This window comes from Akebia trifoliata, chromosome 15 (genome assembly GCF_017979445.1).
Source record: "Akebia trifoliata isolate Shusen 1 chromosome 15, ASM1797944v1, whole genome shotgun sequence".
NCBI lineage: Eukaryota > Viridiplantae > Streptophyta > Magnoliopsida > Ranunculales > Lardizabalaceae > Akebia > Akebia trifoliata.
The window spans coordinates 11,168,782-11,192,186 of record NC_141389.1 but is presented as its reverse complement, the minus strand read 5'-3'; the positions used below and the strand labels follow the sequence as shown (position 1 = coordinate 11,192,186).

At 33.3% G+C, this 23,405-nt stretch overlaps 1 pseudogene; it reads left to right on the top strand.

The window, feature by feature from the left end:
- Window positions 1–7,286: 7,286 nt before the first annotated feature.
- Window positions 7,287–20,300, top strand: LOC147384337 (casein kinase 1-like protein HD16; annotated as a pseudogene).
- Window positions 20,301–23,405: the final 3,105 nt, after the last annotated feature.

Below are 23,405 nucleotides of genomic sequence, written 5' to 3'. Positions count from 1 at the left end.
ATTAAGATCAAAATCTCTGCTGCTATTTGTGATTATATAGATCAGCATGATAATGTTCGGGATTTGCTGAAAGTCATTGATAATCAATTCGTTACTTCAGACAAGACACTCATAAGTACCCTAATCATGAAATTCTTATCCTTAAAGCTCACTAGTGTAAAAGGTGTACGCGAGGAAATCATGCATATGGGGGATATTGATAATCTAAGATATAGTGGGAGATATGCCTTTCATAATTCATCTGTCAATGATCCGATATGCTCAAATCTCCAAGTCGTGAACCTTGTTCCATGGGATCTTTAACTTTCCAAACTCACATTCTCTCTCCTCTCTATGTTGGATCTAGTGATTGATGAAGAACACCACAATTAAGAACCCAATCTCTTGCACCGTTTTGTATGTATACTTTTGTTTATTGTGGGGTGTCAATCCACTTAAATAAATAGAAATAGAGGGCCTAAAGACCTTTTTTAGTAGGATTCATATCCATCAAGGTTTCCTATTAAAACCTAAAGGTAGAATCCTTGTGCAAGTCAAAAACTAAAACGTGTATGTCAATTGGGCCACACGGTTATTATGTTCTTACATATATCACCACCCCATACATGGCTAATATGAACTAATTCTCTAAGCCATAAATCTTTAGACTGGAGCTTGTTGGATGCTAGCTAGCAATGCTATGCATGTGTACTTTATATGATGTTTCTCTAGTAAATGTTAATTAATTTTATGGGCACACATGCATTGCCACATTGGCAATCCAACATCACAACCATTTAGATTTTATGGTAAACTCAAATTTGAAAAAAAAAATAAAAATAAAAATAAAAAAACATTTTTGGGTTTGATCAAAGGTTTTGAAAATGGATGGTTACTAGACTCTCAAATTAAAAATAAAAATTCAATGGTAAAAAATAACTTTCTAATTTTCTTTGGAAATTCTTAAAATTTTGTGATCTACATTCTTGTGTATATCCTATTGTTTTGTATGCACATGTTGATGTGGTCATGGAATTCACCTTACTCAGTGAGTTGTACTTCTTCGGGGCATGATTGAATTAACAATTGGTCAACTTTTCGAGAGTTCAAGGTTTGAATTTGTTTCAATAGTTTTTGCGTATTTTTAGGTTTGAAGGGTAATTTTGTAATTTGGGGGGGGGTTACTTTCGTATTTTGTTAATAGTATTTAAGATCGCTTTCTTAGAACTTATATCAATTTTGCAGTTGCCCTAATTTCAAAGAAAGAACTTATCTTTATTTTCTTTCACTTCTCATCTCTTTATTGTGGTTTTATAGCCTACACCATACACCGCTCTCTAGTTATAAGTATGGTGATCTTAGTTTTCCATTAGAATTACTTCTATAGGGCCTTGTTTTGAGATTCTAATTTTTGTGCTTGTATGCTTTAGAATTGCTTCGTTCGTGTTGTTGGTATCTTTTGCATGCCAAATTTGTCATAATACATCTTATGATGGATGAAAATATATTTCCTTTTATTTTAATTATTCTCCACCTTGATCGAAATCTGCATTTATGCATGAAGTCACAGGCCCGATCCCATTTTCAACAATATTTCATCACATAAGGTATGTTTATCTACTTTACTGATTTTAATTTGACTAAAATTTTGAATGAAAATTATAATATTTTTCTTTTTATTCATTAACAATATTTAATATGCAATATTTTAGCATATTGCCTACAGTATTTCTTTTCATATGGGAACCTGTACAATTATTTGTTTTTTTTAGTTTGGAAAGCAATGGTATTATAAGGACCCCATCCATCAAATATAAAGAAAGATGGCTATATATCTAATGTAAGATCACCATCTAGTTTGTCTAATAATTCCCTAGGAACTCCATTAGAATCCTGAAATCCAAGAAATCTTATATGCTATAGTTTTAGTTAGACAATCAACTGTCTGATTTGCAAGATTTGACAAATAATGAGCAAATATTTTGATGATAACACAATCTCACCCTTAAGACAACCTATAGCATAGGTTAAATATTATGAAATTAAAACTTAGATCAATGATATCATTTGTAGTTGTGCGATTTTTAAGTCTGAAATTCAACATTACATGTATTTGGAGTCATCACCATTCTTTTTTAAAAAATGGTGTGAATGGACACTCGAAAAATAGTTTTGAAAAATTATTTTTTGTTAGTAACTCATACGAATAAAGGCCATTGATCTACCAAAAATTTAAGTAAGGGGGTCCATCTTAGGAAATAGGGAAGGTGTTAGGCACCATATTTTCTCTACTTTAAGTTGTAACCTTATATTCAGTCATTTTTCTATTTTAAAAATGTATGGTGGGAAAATGGTGAAATGAAAAATATACCTCAAAATGTACCATCTAGGCCTTAAGCACTTACATTTTTATGGAAGTAGATATCCAAAAAATCTGAAAATGAATAATTGAATGGGCAAATTAAGAGGAGAAGAGAGGGAAATTATTTCCTATACCTACCTTGAAGCTTGGACTTTTTTTTTTTTTTTTTTCTTGATTCCTTAATGAAAATATTTATGTTAAATCTTTTGAGAAAAGAGAGAGAAATGAAGAGAGAGTATAGAGATTAGTAAACAAATGAGTGATTTGAGAATTGAGAAAGAAGAGAATGGTGAGGTTTGAGAGAAGGGATGCAACCATGGACTATTTCTGAGGGAATAATGGGTTTTTATAGGAATTTGAGACATTTTCTAAGGTCAAAAGGGACCTAAAATAAGGGTTGAGGGAAAATGACATAAATTATTGAAAGAATAAGGTTGAAATTAAAATCCAGTAGAGGACAAAATGGTAAATGGGATATATGGACCCTTTTGACACAGGTTAAGTGGTTTGGCCCATGAGAGTTGGATCTTTCAATGCATTTCTATGTTGAGTATAAGCCAAGTTAAAATGGAGTGGTAGTTGTTTAAGAGAATGGTTAAAGTGAGGGATTTGATTTTGGGAGGGTGGAGGTGGTGGTGAAAAGTGTCCATAGGTAAGCATGTGTTAACTTTTCAGGTGGGTTAGGTGAATTGATTAAGGAAATTGGGGTGTGGGGGTATGGAGATGACTCATTGAGTATTTTGAAGATAGTGTAATGGGGCTAGGTGGTGACATATGATATGATGTAGAAATAGTGATGGGGATGATGAGAATGATTTCTTTTGGGAGGTTGGTTGTGATTGTGACAAATGTCCCAAATCATTGAGTATGGGCTTATGGTGTTGTATGGACTTTGGTAGGGCTCTTAGAGTGATGTTGGCTTTGGGTTAGATCATAGGTAAAGTTTTGGACTTGGGTAGATTTTTGTAGGTTAGATCTTGACTTAGGTTTGAAATTGGTTAAAGGATGGAAAGTAGACTTGGATATTAGATTTAGTGGATTTAGTATTGTTGTGGGTTTTATGTGAGAATAGTGTTGAGGATAGGATTTGAGTAGGTTTGAGGGGCTTAGGGGATGAGTTGGAATTGTCTTTTGTTAAGGTTAACATAAAAATTGAGGAATTGGCTAGGATTAGGTTGAGACATTTTTTCGGGAGTCAGATGGGCTTAGGAATGGGTTTGAGGCTTGATTTTAGGTTTGGGAATGTGATGGTGATGAATGGATATTTAGGTGACGAATTAACCTTATTATGAGACCATGAGAAGTCCTAGGACCTTTACTTTAAACAAAAAGATCGAATTTTGAAGATTTGGACCCTTAGGCTCGTTGAAAACTTTTTTATTATAAAAATACGTATTTTTGAACCTTTTACAAATGGGTCTATTCAAATTGGGGTGTCTATAGCTGACCCTCTTTGCAAGAGTTGTGTGCAAAAAATAGACTTAAACTTTTTTTTTTACGGGCTCAAATTGTTTTGTTAAATCACGATTTAAAATATTGAATGGATTGATGATTTTTTGTAGAAAGTAGTCACACATGCACAGGGTTTAACAAGTTGGGCCTTGGAATTCCTTAATCTTGTTACACGGAACTCGTTTGAAATCTCAAATTTGATGAAAGTTTGATGAATTTGGAAATTCTGGTGTTTTTTGTTGTGTTCTAACAAATTGAATTTGAAGTGCAAGTCGAAAAAGAATTTTTGAAATAATTTTTTTTTTGTTTTAAATTTACACTACGTCATATTTTACATAAAACGACGGCTTTCGTCGTTGCAACAACAGTTGTATAATTTGATGTCGTTTTTACTGAACGACGGTCGGCATCGGTTAACAAAGTGTTGTGAAAAACGACGATCATGCTCTGTCGCACAAAAATGACGATGCAAATTTGTCATTTGTTTTGCATCAAATTTAAATTTACTGTCACAATAAAACGATGGCTTTAGGCCGTTGTTTTTTATGTCAAATTTAAATTTCAACATTTTTATCAACTACTAATTTTTGATATTTTTAATATTGTTCACCTGAGAGAAAAATGAAAATTTTCATCGGACAGAAAATTGAAATCTAACAAAATAAGTAAATACATCAAATGGAAACCATTTTCCTTCAAATGAAAATTAAAAATTACATTAATCCTAATAGTTCATTACTAAAACAATAAAACTCAGAATTAATTATCCTTTGTGTCAACAACTCAAAAAATTAAAATAAAACTGTTTGAAGCACCACATCCCCAATGTTTAAAATAGTTTCTCACAAAATATCTTCTGCCAACTTCACTTCACTTGACTTGTAGAAATCAAAACCAACACCTATCTTTGTCGGTCCTTGGAAGAATGACGTAGTGATTCTTAAGGATAACATCCATTCCTACTTCTTGTGACATATTGCCTAAATCTATGGTTGAAAAATTAAAAAATATTGTTAGATATATAGTAGTGACACCGACTACCTAAAGCAATCCAAGTAATTATGCAAGAAAGATGAATATACCAAATTACAAAATAAATGAGTTCTCATATCTACCATAGTCTATAACATTCAATTATTTTATTATAATTTTTTATGTTTAGTATCTATCTACCATATAAAGCAAGAAAAATACCTCTCTTCAGTAAAACTTTATTCTAAATTTGGGCCAATCAATAACATCACCGCATGTCAAATCAACGAATGTTCCTTCTCCACTCTGTATAATTACATTCCCATCAAGGACCTCATCTATAAGAATATCGTAACTATCTGAATCTACATTAGATGCACCTATCACTCTTCCTTCAGCAACACAATCATGTGGTCGTTGTAAACGATTCACCTTACAAGGACCTGTCTGTATGCTTGGTGGATCAGAATATGACTCATGATGTGGAGAATCGGGTCTTACCTATAAAATCATGTAGGCAATATCATTGCAACAATAGAAGTTTACTCATCTATTAAATCATTAATACAAATATATCATTACAAATCTCACAACACTTTCACATATATACTAGTAATTATAAACAGAGAATGCTGATAAGTGTTTGAATGATGAAAGTATTCTAGTTGGACTAACGCCTAGAAGATCCACTTCAATATTGCATTGTGCAATTAAACTAAAATCCTTGATTTTTAATCAACCTTCAATCCAGATATGATGATTTTTTGGCGGCTGCAAAATCTGACAACCCATCGGAACATTTTAATCTTCCTGCCTTTAACCAAGATAAATCTACCCTCTATGATCACAATGCCTCCTTCTACATTCCTTAGTCAGTCCAAAACTCTGCTTCTGATGAGCATTTTAATGGTGAAAGTAATTTAACTCCACTTGCACTAAGATCCTCCCTTCCCTTTGGAGAAAGAAGAAGCTCGCAATATAGGGGCGTAACACGGTATTAATTTTGGTTTATATGTGTAGTTTTGCATACTATGTTTATGTATAAAAAATGAAAAAAGAAGTATACTTTTTATTGGATTCTTGGTGTTCGTAGGAACAGATGGACAAGAAAATATGCAGCCCATATATGGGATAATAGTTATAAAAGAGAGGGATGGCCAAGAAAAGGGCACCAAAGTAGACATTCTAGCTCTAACTTTTTTCTTTTATTTTGTTGGTTAATTAACAAGGTTTATGTGTTCTTTGCAGCTAAATATTTATGAGAAAGAATTAGTGGAAATGAAGAAGCTATCAAAAAAAGAATTTATTGCATATCTTAAAAGGTAATTTATATGCTCTGTTCTCACAGAAAACTCACATTAATGTCCCTAAGATAATTTGAATTACCTAATGAGTTTCTTTTCATTAGAAATTGAAATTCTATTGATTGTTGGATGATCATACTATACCTTCACTATCTCTAGTATTGAAATTCTATTGGTTGTTGGATGATCAACTTCTCATATTGAATATTCTCTGAAGAATCATTCTCAACTTGAACATCATCTACATCATTATTTTCATCCACATATGCATCATCCTTATCACAAACACGTCCAAATGCATCATTTACCATGTCAACCATTTTCGGGACTACATCTTCGATATGATCACTAGCAAGTGTATCATCCCCGATGTTTACACAACTTCTTGGATGAGTTTCTCCATGATGGATCCATGTAGTGTAAGATGTATCGATACCATCACAAATCAAATGAGTGCGAATATTATTTATCGTTTTCTTCCCCCCGACCAGATTACGACACTTTACATAAGGGCAACAATACCAATCATCCTCCACTAATTTATGTGTATTAGCCTTTATGAAATCAAAAAATGTATTGATTCCTTCTAAGTATTCAACAGAAAGCCTTGGCGCAGTCATCCATGTCTTACTTGGGAGTGTGGGCTTTGAAGACATCTTCTAAGTATTCAATAACGATGTCTTTGTTGTATTTTTTGAAATATCAAAATCCTGAATTTTTCTACCCACCCTGCTAATAACCATAATAACCATAGCTAATATTATAAGTAAAACTGAAATAAATAAAAACATGAAAAATATACATCCAACAAATGCATACAAGATATATTTTTCATGCATACAAATGTATATTTTTTTCAAAATATCATTTTCTACTACTTTCTATAAAAATAGATTCACATAAAATGAATTGGTTATAATGTTAAAATAAAATAGTATACAAAAGAGGAGTTCTTGTGAGTTGGACAAGTTGAAATGTTGTGTGGGTGTGTAGAGTGGTAAAGCTCTTCCTGAGTTTATGGTAAAGAAGAATATGCAAAGGTGGGGTTGTTGGGCAGTGGTTTGATATTGGTGGGAGTGGGGTGTTATCATGGATGGCAGATGCAAAATGCAGGCAATAAGTTCCAAGATATTGATGAAAAATGTCAAACCCAAATGGTTGGGGTTGAGCGCATATTACATACTGTTAATTTTATTGTAGTATGTAACATCTTATAGATGGACACATTACATTATAGAATGCCATACTTTATCATTTATTCTGGTTGCATGTTGGTATGTAATATCTTAAGATTTCAATTGGATATCTTAAATATTTCAAATAGCTTTTGTGACTGTTTAAATTTTGAATGGTAGGCCTTGTGGATATCAACTTGTATAGCAGCTCAAAGAGCTTTGACTGCAGATTTGATATGTACTGAAAGATCATTGACTGCAGTTTTTCAAATGAGCTGTTATGACTACTTAACTATGTGTGGATCTGGTGATTATAGCAACTAAAAGAGATTTGACTACAAATTTTATATGGATGTTGTGCAGAACCTCTAATATGATGGCCTTGATCAAGACAAGCACGTAAGTGCTTCTAAGACACCGATATGGAAAAATAGTCGAATCCAACTACTAGAAATCACATTAAGCTGATTTTTGTTTTTTTTTTTTTTTGTCCATAATAATTTCAAAAGTTCTATTCACATTATAATTAGACGCTAAGAAGAACATAAATCACAACCACAAAAATAAAAAGTGTAGCCAACTAAGACACATATTAATGTGTTAAGGATGGATGGTCATAAAAATGTTAATATCATACAAAAGTCTGACCTCAAAAGATTTAAATCCACAATTCGTCAAGTGCTTCGCAATTGTCTCTCCTAATTCGGTGTAGCCTTGGCTTCACATATAGGCCATACAAGTGTTGTCTCTATTGCAAGATTGACACTAACAGAAGATACCTGAGGCTATCCATATTTATAAAACATCACTAAATGTGCTATAGTAAACTTAAAACAACAAAAGAGAGATAAGTTTCATTGCACTATGAACTGATGCTTCAATAGAAAAATAATGAATTAGTTCACCAAACATGCTGTAGTTTTTTTTATAAGTAAAATGAATTACACGAATTCAAATTCGGAAAAAAAAAAAAATTCACTAGTCTCCGTATTTAAATCCAATTAGATACCTATATTCAAATTAGGTAATGCTAAAATCTCATATTAAAGAAATTTATATATAATACAAGCTAGAAAAATAATACTCCCTTCCCCCCTCCTTCCACCAAATATGATCATTCTAAACCTATCATAGACATTACTGTGGAAAGTTTGGCCCACGTTTTTGTGGATGCATGAAGAAAGCAAAAAAACCAGCCAACTTAGTTAGTTGAAACATGATTTTTTTCATAATGGCCTTGATCAAAACAAGCCCGTAAGTGCTTCTAAGACACCAATATGGAAAAATAGTCGAACCCAACTACTAGAGAGATGGAATGTCTAAAATCCCACCCATTGCCATGCATAATTTGAAGACCCAAGAGCATCCCCCCAACCACTAAAAATTGACGTTTCAGAATGAACTTGAAGTAGCAGCACAAGTCAACTCCATAATGAAATAACAATTAAAACAAGCATATTGATAATCAATCAAGCTTTAACAAAGGTCTCAAAAGGTAGACTACAAACAATAGCAAAACTAATAAAACCAGGATGAAAAAACAATCACGTAATCAATTTCAAACTAAAATAAAACCCTTGTCTAATCCAAATAAAACTGTTCAACCACTCTATGAAGACGACACTGAAAATAAGAATTTATACTTTATTTTTCATATACATTTATAAATAAATAAAAAGGATAAAAAAGAAAACATAGGTCCATATTGTACGTCAGATCTCACATGTGACAATGATGGTAAGTCATTCTCAAGCAAGTATATCTACAGTCTGAATTATTGAGATGCACACCTTGCAAACCTCAAAGCTTACTTATCAAAAACAAACAAAGAAAAAAAAAAGAAAATTCTCTTAAGAGCTTCTTCAACAAACAAAAAATGGAAGGATTGTTTAGCCAAAGTTTGATCAAGGGGTCAGAACCAAAATTCCAGCAAAAAATTAGCTTAACCTCATCAACACACAGCTTCCAATGTGATGCAACAAACACACTAACCATACATGACAAACTTGTTCGACAATTACAGAGATAGAATCCCTAATCTTGAGAATCAAAACTAATCGGATTTCAAAATTATTAAATTGTTTAATACTTCTAAAATTATTCTTGATGTTATTTCTTGAAACATATCTTATTAGATCATATTTATTTGAAAAAATTCCATATACAGTGAATTCCAACCAGTCCCATCATCTCTTCCTCTTCTTAAGGTTACAAATACAACAACTTGGAGAGAGAGAGAGAGAGAGAGAGAGAGAGAGAGAACTGCCTGCAAAGTTTTTGCCGGAGAAGATGGTGTTGAACTTCGCTTGATTTCGTAATCTCTTTGGATTGTTGAAGACTTTCTGTTGAGATCGAGAGAGAGACGATTGTAAATCCAAAATGCTAAATCGTGCAAGAGGATATTGTGAGAGGAGATCGAAAATCAAAAAGCCTAGAATCATGAGAGAATAAATCGAATCGAGTATGAGATTTGAGATTCTAGGGTTTTTTGGAGAAGAAATTTCGAATCGACTGTTATTAAGGTTTGAGTTTGAATTTTAATGGATATAAATAACAGTGCCACCATAATTTTTTTTAACGCCACACCAATTGGTGTAGCATTAGTAAAAGTGGGTGCGGCAATAGTAACTTGCTTAGTTATTTAATGACGGATTAAGTTAGTTGTTAATAATTGACAATTATAAACGTCGTTAAGGGTTAAATAACTAACAAAATCCGTCGTAAATAAACAACTGCTTTAGTCCGTCATTTTTTTCACCTTATTTAGTTGTTTTTTCTTATTTGTGACGTAGTGTTAGATATGTTCTTTTGAGAAAACAAACTTAAATAATAAAAATTTTCTGAAGAGGAATTAAAGAGCTTGTGATGGTCTTTTTGAAGGTCTACCTTGAAAAACCTTTCAAACTTATCGTAACACTCTCTGATTGTAGTGTTTGAAAAATTAGAAGAAAATGTGATATTCTCAAGTTTTGAATCTAATAGGGATGGGATCTATTGTAAGAAGTTAATATCCTAGGCTAGGAGTCCAACAAGGAGTGAACCGACTGTGAAAAGTGAAGAAGAGATTTCCATTCTAAGTGTGTTTCGACAAGAATGATTTGACCTTTTTTTATTTTAAACGATGAACCTGTAAAATCTAAAGAAGATTGATATTCTTTTTTCCTTGATTTTTTTTATTACAAGTTGAGAATATCGTGCAATTTATACTCATGTGATAAAGAAAAACATGTAGCTTAAGCTCTTACTAAGAAGCAAGATGTGGTTTAGGGGTAATACTGGAGAATATCATACAATTTAGGCTCTTGTTGAGGAATAATATGTAGTTTAAACTCTTACTAAGGAGCAATATGCAATTTAGGTTCCTGCTAAGAAGGAAATGTATTTAAGCTCTTACAAAAGAGCAATATATAATTTAAGCTCGTATTGAGGAACATCATACAGGTTAGGTTCTTACTAAGGAGAAATACGCAGTTTAAACTCTTACATGAGCAATACACAAGAGCAAGCTAAAACAAAAATATTACTTGCTAGAATTTTTTGTGAGCCTAGGATTTTGGTGGGAATCCTTATGGATTTCACCATCTTGGATCCCAAGGCTCTTTTAGAAAGTAGGTGGAAATTCATTTGTGTTAACTACTTGTTCAACATGGAGCCTTTGTTGGAATTTAACTTTTGTAACCTATTTTATTTTATGGTCTATGTATTATTCTAGGTGGCCTTAAAATTTGAGCACAGAAGCTGTAAGGGATGTAACTGCCCTCAAATGGCACGTCTACAAGTATGATGCATTTCTGTTTGAAATGTAATTTGTAACTTTTATTTTACTCCTCTCTACAATATGTATGATTGTCTCAACGTCTTTCTCTATTATTTTTCCAGCACCCCTAGTGCCAATCTTGGTATGCCAAAAGTCCACTATAAGGGCCGACAAGGGGACTATTATATCATGGTATGTTCTCATTTCCTTTTTTATTTTTTCTCATAAGCAATCAAGTTTGTGGCTAGTAATTAGTGGGTGAAGCAGAATTTATACCCAGGTCATGATATCAACACTCACAAACTTTATCAACTTAGCAAGCTGGTACATTCACGTGGTTCGAGCTTTAATTTTGAGGAAGTTCAATCTTCTGTGTCTGTTACTTAAGTTTAATAACACCTCTTAATTCTACAGGTAATGGATATGTTGGGACCAAGCCTGTGGAATGTGTGTAATGACAACTCTCATAGGTGAGTTTCTGTTAGAAGTTAACTCCTGAATATATTTATTACAAGGCTTTTAAGTATATTAACCCATATACTAATCTGTTTTTCCATTGTATTTTATTATCTGTAGGATGTCCATGGAAATGGTTGCTTGTATTGCCATATAAGCAATCTTTATATTGGAGAAGATGCATTCTAGAGGGTTAGATTCTTTTGTTATAAGTTCTAAACCTCTGGTTATGGTTCTTTTACTTTTTTATTCCCATCCCACTACAAAAATAGTGCTTTTTAGCAACCCATTGTCAGCGGCGGCCAAAATAGGCGCCATTGTAGAGCACATCTTGCGCGCCAAATACCGAAATTTCGAAAAAAAAAAAAAAAAAAAAGAAAAATTCTCTCTCCATCAATAGATTTTGTGAAAACTTTTCTCTCTCTCTCTCAAGTTCATCACAGCTCTTCTACATCTAGGGTTTCGATTTCCATTCTAATAGGTCTCACACACACACACACACACACACACACACACACTCTCTCTCTCTCTCTGTATCAAGCTCTACTTCACATTTTCTGGAGTTTTGAGAATTGAAATCGCAGATTTCGAAGTTCTTTGAGTTTTTGAGAATCCAAATCACTCTCTCTCTCTCTCTGTATCAAGTTCCTCTTCACAGTTTTTGGAGTTTTGAGAATTGAAATCTGCTCTTCACATCTCCTCTTCACATTCTCTGAAGTTTTGAGAATCGAAATAGCAGATTTCGTAGCTCTTTGAGGTTTTTAGAATCCAAATCGTAAAACGAGGTATGATTCTTATAATAAGATTTATTCTATTTCTTTCTCCTATCGAATTCGATAGATTTATGATTTAGGATTATTTTTTGTAGATTTCATAGCATTTGGGGGAGATTTTTTTATCAGAGATTGCTTAAACCTGAGCTATGTTTGCTGTAGGACATTTGGGGGAGATTTTCAATAGAGCTTGCTTGAATTTGAGCTAAGTTTGCTGGTTTTAGAGATCAAGATAAACAATATTACTCAATTAGTAGGTACAATCTTGAAACTCCAGATTCTGTGTAATTGATTTGAGATGTGGTAGATTTGAGAGTTTTTTATTTGTTTGATTAGTAGGTACTATGTCTTTGTTGTTGGCATCAATGCAATCACTTCCCATGATGATAACCTCATGCATGGAAACCTGATTTATGAAGCTTTAATTGATATGTTTTATAAACCATGGAAGTTCAGTTCAATTCCATTCATTAGTTCATGTTAAATCCAACCTATGTATCATAGGTTGAGTTATCTTGTCATTCATGCTTATTACAGCAAGGTCCCGTTGTGACAATAAGATCTCAGAACAAGGTGTTTCGATTGTAATCAAAGTATTTCAATCTAATCTTAGATGGTACACCTCTTGTCAAGCATGGTTCTGATCTCATCCCCGTGATGTTTTAATTTTGATATATGTAGACTGTTTTTAGTGATAATCAGTTTGCTTTGAATTGTTCTTTAATTTGGCTAAACCCCCTTCCTTTGTATATATATATATATATATATATATATCTTTTTAATGTATTTCAACTATTGTCCTGAATTTGGATGTAATGCAGTGCTTAGTCCACATGTGTTGATGGCATGGCTTCCAATCATTTATTTAGTTATATTATAGTTATTATGTGATTTTATATTGCAGTGTACTTCCTTTAATACAATTTAACCATTGTGTCTCATTGACTGCTAACACTTCATAATATGATCACATATGCAACTTGAGCCATACTTGCTCATGACCAGCACTGACAAAGTTGTTTATTTGTGCCGCACACCCCACCATTTTACTATCTTAGTAACGCGTCGTACAAATTATAAATCAAAATTGCTTGACATGTACTAAACTTATTGTCTAATCCTATTGGTAGATTAGTTTGTCATGTAGAGGTACAACTTTCAAACACATTAAATAGGAAGGTGGAAGCTGTTGTAGATATGAAATGGCAGCAGGTGACTGCTGTTATGACACATGACTACCAAGTAGAAATGAGCACATGTGGGATGGTGCATTACCTTCATAGCAGATGCTTCTCAACTTGTTCATCATGCTTCATTTTCTGGAAATGAATATGTAAATGAGATTTTAAAGCATGCAAATATGCAGGAAATTAGGAGCTACAATCCAATGGGTTGAAATCTTCATAGAGTTGGATCAATGGACATTGGCAGAATAGAAAACACTTCAATTTGTGAAATCTGCCTGTCATGCAAAAGTTGCAGTAGTAGATAAGAGGATTGCCAAAGACACTTTTCTACAAGACAGGCAAATCACTTATGCACTTAAGAAATCTTTCATATCATCAAATGCTTTTGTTTTCTCATTTATGACTCATGTGAGAATGCTGAACCTTATATTGACTCAACTTAACAATTTGACAAATTTTTCTTTTTAATGCTAGTCCTTGTATGAGGTGTTAGTGAATCTAAATTGTTTTAGTAGTAAATAAAGCATAACTTGTTGTATATGTTTTTCCACAATTAGTACATAAAACATAATTATTTGAATGAATAATTCATTTTTCTATTGCACTTTACATTTGCAGATGGAACCTGGACAAAGTTCATCTGGTGAGAGGACAAAGTCGAAAAGAAAAAGAGGCCGCACTCGATGCCTCTCATTACATAATCTAAAGTCAGGAGAAAGATTTGAAATAATGCAAGATAGCCATGGACAACCTGTGGGGAAGCATGTGGCTAAGCTCCAAAGATACTTGGGTATATTGGCCCGCGATGGTCATATGTTTCCCCTTGACATCCTTGATTGGCATGCAATGCCAGAATCAATGAAGGAAAATGCATGGCAGACAACATTGGTATAAATTAATTATAATATAATATTAGATAATTTATGAGTTTAACATTGAACAATTTTGACTCCATAATTTTCAATTGATTTTTGATACAGGCCAAATTTGACATCTCGCCCACGCTTAAACAAGTTGTGTTACAATCTATCGGCAAGAAGTGGAGGGATCATAAATGTAAGTTGAAAATCAAATTCTATAATAAATACAAAGATGATGCAATTCGATGTGCCAATCGTCCATCCTATATTTTGGAGGCTCAATAGTATTCTCTCGTAGCCTTTTGGAATTCGGAGGAGGGGCAAGTACATTTTATATTTGAAATTTATACATATTGAGTTTTAAAAAGTTGCAAACAAATTGTAAGGTACTTTATATCTCATATATTTAATTTCTCACAAATTATTTAATGTACAGTCTCGAAGTTATAGAAATAAGGCAAATCGTGCTCAACAGACAATGACTCATACGATTGGGATGAAGAGTATAACTTGTATTAGATATGATGAAGTATATATATATTTTTATTATGTTGTCTATCAATTCCGTGCCCAATTATTTATATTAAAACTAATCTTGTTGTCATTCTCTTAATGTGATGTACATAGAAATTACAGAATTCGACGAATACTGAGCCAAATCGAGCAATCTTATTTCTCATGACACACAAGCCCAATGATTTGGCCATGGCGGAGAAGATTGTAAGTTTAATTTTAGATAATTTTCATCAAGGATTAATCAATTATGTTAATATCTGAATTTGAAGATACTAAGAATTTTAAAATATTTTGCAAGACAAGATAAAAGAACTTTTGAGTTTATTACCAAAAGACTCTCAAGATATTACAGGTCGAAATGATGTATTATCTCAAGTCTTGGGTCCTGATAGACATAGTAGTGTACGTGGTGTCAACTTGGGACCGACTCCTAGCAAATTATTTGCATCATATTCTGAAAATTCCTCTAGTGATTCTGTTGAGGTATATAAGTTGACGAAGAAATTAGAGTCTTTAGAGGAACAACAAATTGTGAGAGATGCTGAGGTGGAGAGACTCAAGGAATTGATCATTACTCTAATGAGAAAGGTAAATTCTCACCGATAATAGAATATGTTGTGTTTTAAAATATTTTATTAATAAATAAATATTTATTTATATAACTAATTTGATTAATGTATATGAATTGTAGGTTGATGAGCAGCACAAGCAACCCAATAATGATCAGTGTCCACAACAACAACCAAGATAGATAGCTTTTGTTTTTTGAGTGATAAACATGGATTTATAAGCATCAAACATGGATTTATAAGCATTGACTCTTAATTCAATCGACTTATTATTTTGTTGTACTTGTCTCTTAAGTAATTAAGTTTAATTGACAGGTTGAATAAAAATAGGTATTTAATTACAAATAATTTTAAAATAAAAGAAATTAAAAAATAAAAAATAAAAAATAAATCTTATTAGCGGTGGCCATTACCGCCACTATAAGTATTCAAAATTGTATTAATAGCTATGGTAAAAAACTAATTAGCGGCGGTTTCTGAAGGACTCACTTATATCTATAGCGACGGTAACACAATATATTAGCGGCGGTGTTTGACCGTCACTATAAGATCCACTCATAACTATAGCGACGGTAATACAATCTATTAGCGACGCTTTTTGACCGCCACTATAGAGCTCATATGGCAGCCACACCATATAGTGGCGTTACACGAGGCCATCACTATTACTAATAGGGGCGATTTTTTGGTATTTGCGGCGGTTTTTGACCCCCTGTAACGTCCACTCAACAACTCTTGTGTTTTTCTAGTAAATCAAACAACTCGTTGTTGTCTCGCCCAAAATGTGTCATTACGATTCCCATAACTTATGATGACAGGTATGTGCATGGTGATGTAAAGCCAGAGAACTTTTTGCATGGTCTCCTAGGGACCCCTGAAGAGAAAAAACTGTTTCTAGTTGATCTTGGGTTAGGTAAACATATTCTTTTAGTTTTGGGCATTTATATACCTGGAAATATTTCATGTTGTGTATCTCTTGCTTGATCACATTTCTTTGGGTATCAGCCACTAAATGGAGGGAGAATTCAACTGGTCAGCATGTTGAGTATGACCAATGGCCAGATGTTTTCAGGTATACTATATTATTTGTCATTTCGTTCTTATTTTTTCAGTTTAGAAGTTGCTTTTTTACATTGGACATCATTAATCTTTGGTTCACGACAATTCCATTTTTGAAGAGGGATAGAGCGCTAGGCTAGTGTGTATGCTCGTCTCGGGAGAACTGTTAGCAGGAGAGATGGCTGTGAATCTCTTGCATACACTTTCATTTCTTCTTCGTGGCCGCTTGCCTTGACAAGGATATCAAGTAAGCCCTTTCCAAGTTTTATCAGATGTTCATGCCATGCAATCTTTATGCCATGCTTAACTTCTTCTCTCAGGGAGAAAATAAAGGTTTCCTCGTATGCAAAATAAAGATGACGACATCTCCGGAGACGCCGTGTTGCTTCTGCCCACTGCCATACAGACAGTTTGTTGAATATGCGGTGAACTTGAAATTTGTTGAGGAACCTAACTATGCTAAATATATTTCCCTCTTTGATGGAATCATAGGCCCAAATCCGGATATCAGGCCAATTAACATAGATGGTGCTTGGAAGGTATTTTGTAACTTTTCTCTCTTATATTTTTCTGGTTGGTTACCATAGTCTTTTGGAAAATCAGTTTAGGTTGCTAATTTGTGATTACCTTTTATCAAGCTTATATGCGAGGTTGTTCATAAGTGAGGTCGGTTGATGATGTAGGCAGAGGAAGACGAACAACCAAAAAAGAAGGTCCGGATGGGGATGCCTGCAACACAATGGGTTAGTGTCTACAATGCCCACCGGCCTATGAAGTAGAGGTATATTTGCCTTGAATGACACATTATCCTCTATTTAGGTGACATAAAGAAGGCAAAAACTTCATGTATCTTTCTCCTGTTGTAGGTATCTCAAAAATGTAGCTAACGGGAAGCTTGCCCAACACATTAAGAAAGGAAATGAAGACGGGCTATATCTCAGCAGAGTGGCTTCTTGTTCTAATCTATGGGCTCTGATTATGGATGCAAGCACTGGTTTGGATGCCCAAGTTTATGAACTCTCACCCCATTTTTTTCACGAAGTGAGTACTTGCTTTGATCTTCTATCAAACCTAAGGCAATTGTCTAATGACCTCCTACTTGTCATTGATGCCACAATCACATTTGTATTGTTTTCAGATCCCTTTGGTTTGGGGAGGATAGCTCATGATGATATAATTTTTGGGTAGAATTTATCCATTAGGTCGTATGAAATAGGTGTTGATCAGACTGCGTCGATTGAGACATTACTGAATCATTTACAAGCGGGACTAGAGAGATGGGAGATTGGAGAGATTGCATCTCGGGTTGGTCACTTATACTACGGGCAGCATCTTCGAACATAAGAGGCTAGTGATTTGACTGAATCGTATATTTTCTATGAAGCAATCTTTAGTCGAGAGTATTTTAAGGATGGATCATCGTAGGATCTCAATCTTGCTAACAAGCAATTTCAATCTCGCTCGATTCTTTATTGTTCGTTTGGTTTTGAATCAAAGGAAAATGGTGCATCAGCTAAAGATGTTGGTGTCGCAAGCAGAATTTCCAGGTGATCGACCGTCTTTATTTTATTTAATTAATCTCTTTCGAAATTTCGAGTTATTGATTTTGTAGAATTTCATCTTCATGTTTGTTAAACATCGATTTTTATTGTAATTTTCATGAAATTTGTCATATATTAATTTATATCACAAGACGCATGCAATATTTAATTTTAAATGTATGATATTTGTTTTCAGGAAGATGACTACGAAGAGTGGAAGCATGCGGTTCGGGAAATAGGTTGATAAGGCATTTATGAATATTCAGAGTTGTTGGGTAATGGGTTGCAGACAACGAGGGGCATTAAGATCTTTTCATGTTTATGGCTGGGGACAAGGAGGGCATGTCATCAATTTCAAAACACAAGGGTTTGGAATTGTGGCCTTCGGTAATACATATAGCAAGGAAGAGATTAATCGGTCATATTCTTTCCTTTATCCCTTTTTTTTATCTTTTTATTAATATGATTGTAGGCTATCAACATATGCTTATCAGTTCAGAAACAACAATATCCAAATCCGAATCCGAAGTTTTTATCTGATATCCGAATTCAAATTCAAATCGAATGGATGTTCTAAAACTCTATCTGAATTCGAATCCAATTGTCCTATTGGATATCGGATAATATTCGATTAGAATTCGAATAAATTGTATATTAAAAAAAAATATAATTTTTCCTTATCTAATTGATTTTTGATTATTTAAAAAAATAATATATATTATATTATGCATATAATAAATTGATCAAATAAAATAATATATATTATATATTATTTGGAATCGGATATTATCAAATTTTTAATGTTAATATCAGAATCCGTATCCAATAAGGATTCGAATATATAAAACTATTCAAATTCGAATCCGATATGCGAAAATTTTGGATAATATCCGATTTTTTGGATTTGAATTTTCGACTATCCATTGACACCCCTATATGATCCAATGGATCGTATCAATTAGAAAAGCTCTTCATTCTCTTAGGGGTTGATTATTACTTATTAGAGTGAAAATGATCGAGGAAAGAAATCAAAGGTTGGCAGTTGCAATCTTACCCTTATGTTTTAGACACCATTTTTCGTGTGTCTACACCTTTATTTGGTCATGTATACAATTTCATTAAAGGATAAATCACAGAAAACGTTGGTGTGATTGTATAAGCTCTAATACAGGCTTTGCTCTATGTACGTTTAATAACATGCATCTATCGTTCTACTAGTAAAAAAAATATATCTTTGATGAGCAGATAATAGACGAATATGATCAGAATGTGCACTTTGTTGAAATTGACATTGAGGAAGCTCAAGAAATTGCTGAGGCCACGGGAATTATGGGCCTTCTATGTGTGCAATTTTTCAGAAATAAGGAAATGCTTACGTTGGTTATGTTGCATTAGTTGTACTATTATTTGGATCCATCTATATGTTGGGTATAAAATGGGTCGGATAAAACTTTATCCGAAATCCGAGTGACCTGAGTCCTATTTAAGTGCGTTTGGACCTTTGCAGAATTAAAAAATGAGCTGAATATCAGTTGATGTCCCATGATCCATGTAGGATCTGGTCGGATACGGATCCATCCCTATGTATGCCTAGATTTGAATGATATATTACTTTGAAAATTTATTTTTTTACGTTTTTCAAAATATCTTTTTTCTGATACTTTAATATAACATGAATTCTTATAAGAAAAAAATATAATAGTAAAGTAATATAGTATATCGATTTGAAAAGAAATAGAGCAAAAGAAATTTGAATGGACTTAAATTATTTGGCCCGACTGACCCAAATTAAGTAATTAGATTGGGTCAATTCCAGATCCAAGTTTAGTGAAAGCTAATGGTTCAAATATGATTTAGCTAATAAAATTTGAGTCTTATCTGGATCCAAATAAAAAATCTGGATCTGGATATTGTGGAGGATATTTCTCAAACAAATGACATGTGGTAATCTCGAGGAATTGTAGTCGAAGAACCAAATTATGTCATAAGCTAATTGATCATCTAACTAACATTAAAACCGATCTCCCAAGCTACATTGGTGTGGAAGTCGGAGAAAATTCCGTAAAATATAGGATGTCAGGTGTAATTGCTCTCGCAGAAATCAAGGCAAATTACTAAGCAGGTGCAACAACTTCGTTGATAATCACGGAGAAAATCCAGGAAGATCTAAGGACAAAAAAAATCTATAAGTACACGGGAGCAATAAATTTCTAACTTGGGCATCGGAGTGGTTTTCTTGCAGGCCCTCCCACAAGCAGAAGAAAAGAAGAAGAATTACATCAGGGAGAATCTCAAGGCGGAGCAAGTTTTTGCATCCCCAATTTGGCGCCATCTATGAGAAATGTTATGAGGAAAGAATTACATCAGGGACAATCTCGAGGTGGAGCAAGTTTTTGCATCTACAGATATACTCATATCCGGCCCAAACCTAACCCAATTAAGCCCTATGTGCATGTTAGCTTGATATCTTGGCTGATTTCATTGATTTTTCGATAAATGCTCAAACAATAACTTGAAACAAATAATGTAAAAATTACTATTGTTTATAACTTCAAAACAAAATAAACAAGTCTTGTTAATCTCTTCTTTCGTAGATTATATTTGTTATTCCTTGGCCTTCACCGGATATTTCTGTGTTGGATATGCAGGACCACACCGGGTGTGAAGATGAAGAAAGATTACAAAGAATCCATCCAGTCTAACAAATAAGATGTTCTCAAAAGCTTCTTTGTGATTGAAATTTGATACATTTCGATCTTGTTCCATCCAAACAGACAAGTCGAATAATATGCCATTTGGGCCATTTGGGCAAGGTTTTTAGATCAAGAGATGGGAACACAAGCAACCCTGTTGTGGAACCAAAGTTTGTGGTGAAAACCAGTCAGCCCAAACCAAACAAGAAAGATCTAAAATCCAAAGGAGCTTTATGACCAAATCGGCAGGTTGAAAAATTAATTGATGATTAATCAATTAGAAGCACTGGGTAAAATATTTAACCTTCACTCTACATTTTCTTTTCTTCACCAATCAAATGTCAAGAGCAAGATAGGGCTTTCAGGAATATTGAAAATTATAGGTTTTCTAAGGAAGTTTGGCTCTCCCATCCTTGGTCAAGGGCGGAGCCAGCATTTTCTTGTAGTGGGGGCAAACTATTGTTAGTTGTCTAGTTGAAGAACTTGAGAATGAATGATTTTAGGGAGAAATTAAGAGGTTTTTGGTTAGAAGTTGAAGAAAAAGATATTTAAGTCATTTTCAATTACTATATGAGAAGGCCCAATCAAGAGGCGATGTCATCAATAAAAAATTGAGGGGGGCGAGGGGAGCGGGGAATGGGGCATGTAATTAGTTGAAAATATAGGGGTGTCTCAAAGTTCTGCAGGGGCAATTGCCCCCACCAGCTCCTTACAAGCTCCACCCTTGTCCTCGGTCATGGGAGAAAAGCATGCGAACGAGTGTTGTAGCCATTGAATTCCAACCACAAATCTTGAAAGTTTCCCAATTTTTATATATTCCTCAAAGGCTTCCCAAATTTTTTTTCTTAATGAAATTTTCTCCAACTTATCCAAATAAACATAAATATGCGCAAAAATTTGTTTTACTATGGGTTGAAAGCATCAAAAGTTTAAAATAAAAAAAATAAAAAATCAAGTGTTTTTAACAAATGTTATCTTCATTTTGTTCATTTTATGTAAGCATCTCATGGAAAGATCGAAGTCAAGAGAATGCCATCCGTTTGGTAACATGGACAGAGCTGCTATTTCCACAGTAATTTTTGCTAATGCCACACCAACTCTGTGTAATTTTACATAGGAATTGGTGTAGCATTAACAAAAGTTGGTGTGGCAAGTATCTCTCTGTAAAACCCATGGTGTGATTTTATAACAGGACAATGCCTAGTCATTAATTATAAATTTTGGGGTATAATCATAATAAGATGATGTGCTTAAAATCTTCAATTTTAGTTGGGGAGGATTTGGCAAGTGTATTTAAGGGCATTTTTTTAACATATATAAGCTAGGGTTTTATGGGATCATATCCTATTCTTCATTGAGAATAAAAACGAGCAATAATTTTATGTAATTATGAGAAAGTATAATTAATACATAACTCGGCAATGAAGTATAATATCTCATATATTAATCCTTAAGGAGTCACTTATCTTTTGATCATATGGACTAACATTTAGGAGATAGATTCCTAACTTAAGAAAACTCTTTAGAATACACAATACAAAATGCCCCTTAGTAATAATTTAAAAAAAAAAACCATTTAACCCAAAACATTATATATATATATATATATAACAAATAATATTTTATTTTTATTGAATCTAGCAAATATTTACCTAATTTAAAATAAATAAATATGAACATACTATTCCAATGTGTCCTCAATGGAAAGTATAAATGATTGAATATTGTGAGGTTATCTTAAAAGAAAATGGTCAAAAATGAAACTTTTGAAGGCTCATGTTACAAAGTTTAAAAACATTGAAATACTCTATAAAGGATTGATGGCAATCAAATTTTGGCTAGTTAGTCTCCCTAATGGAGCTCGTCGGATGGTAGTTGTCAATGCCTTGCTTGTGTGCCATGTATGAGCATTTCTCCAGTAAGTGTTAGTCTTAATTTTGTCTCTCTCTCTCTCTCTCTCTCTCTCTCTCTCTCTCTCATCTCAAGTCATCAAGGATCAATATGAATTAATTTTCGTCTAGTAAAATACTAGGCTAAAGCTCACTAGACGCTAGTTATCAATATGTATGCCCAATAAAGATTTTGTAAGCAGTAATATTGTCATCTAACCATATCTTCATTGTTTTTATTATGACATTTATAATATTCTAAATATTTATCCACATAACTACAAATCTATAATTTATCAAGATCAAGAATCATTCATATATCTCAAGAAACCTAATCATGTTTCTAAAGATCAAAAGTTTAGGATACTCACTTTGTACCATAAGTTAAATCGATGATCCAAGATATAATGGGAGATGTGCCTTTCATAATTCATCTGTTAATGATCCGATATGATGAAATCTCCAATTCGAGAACCTTGTTCCACATGTTCTTTAACTCTCCAAACTCACCTTCTCTCTCCTCTCTATGTTGGATCGGTTAGAGTTCTAGTGATTGATGGAGAACACCACAAATAAGAACCCAATCTCTTGTACCATTTTGTGTGAATACTTGTGTCTATTGTGGGATGTTGATCCACTTAAATAGATGGAAATAGAGGGCCTAAAGACCTCTTTTAGTAGGATTCATATCCATCAAGGTTCCCTACAAAAACCTAAAGAGTATTTCTAATTCTGATATTATTGGAATTTATCATTAATTATTAACATTGATTTAATTGGTAGAATCATTGTGCAAGTCAAAAAGTAAAATGTATATGTCAATTGGGCCACACGGTTATTATGTTCGAACATATAACACCA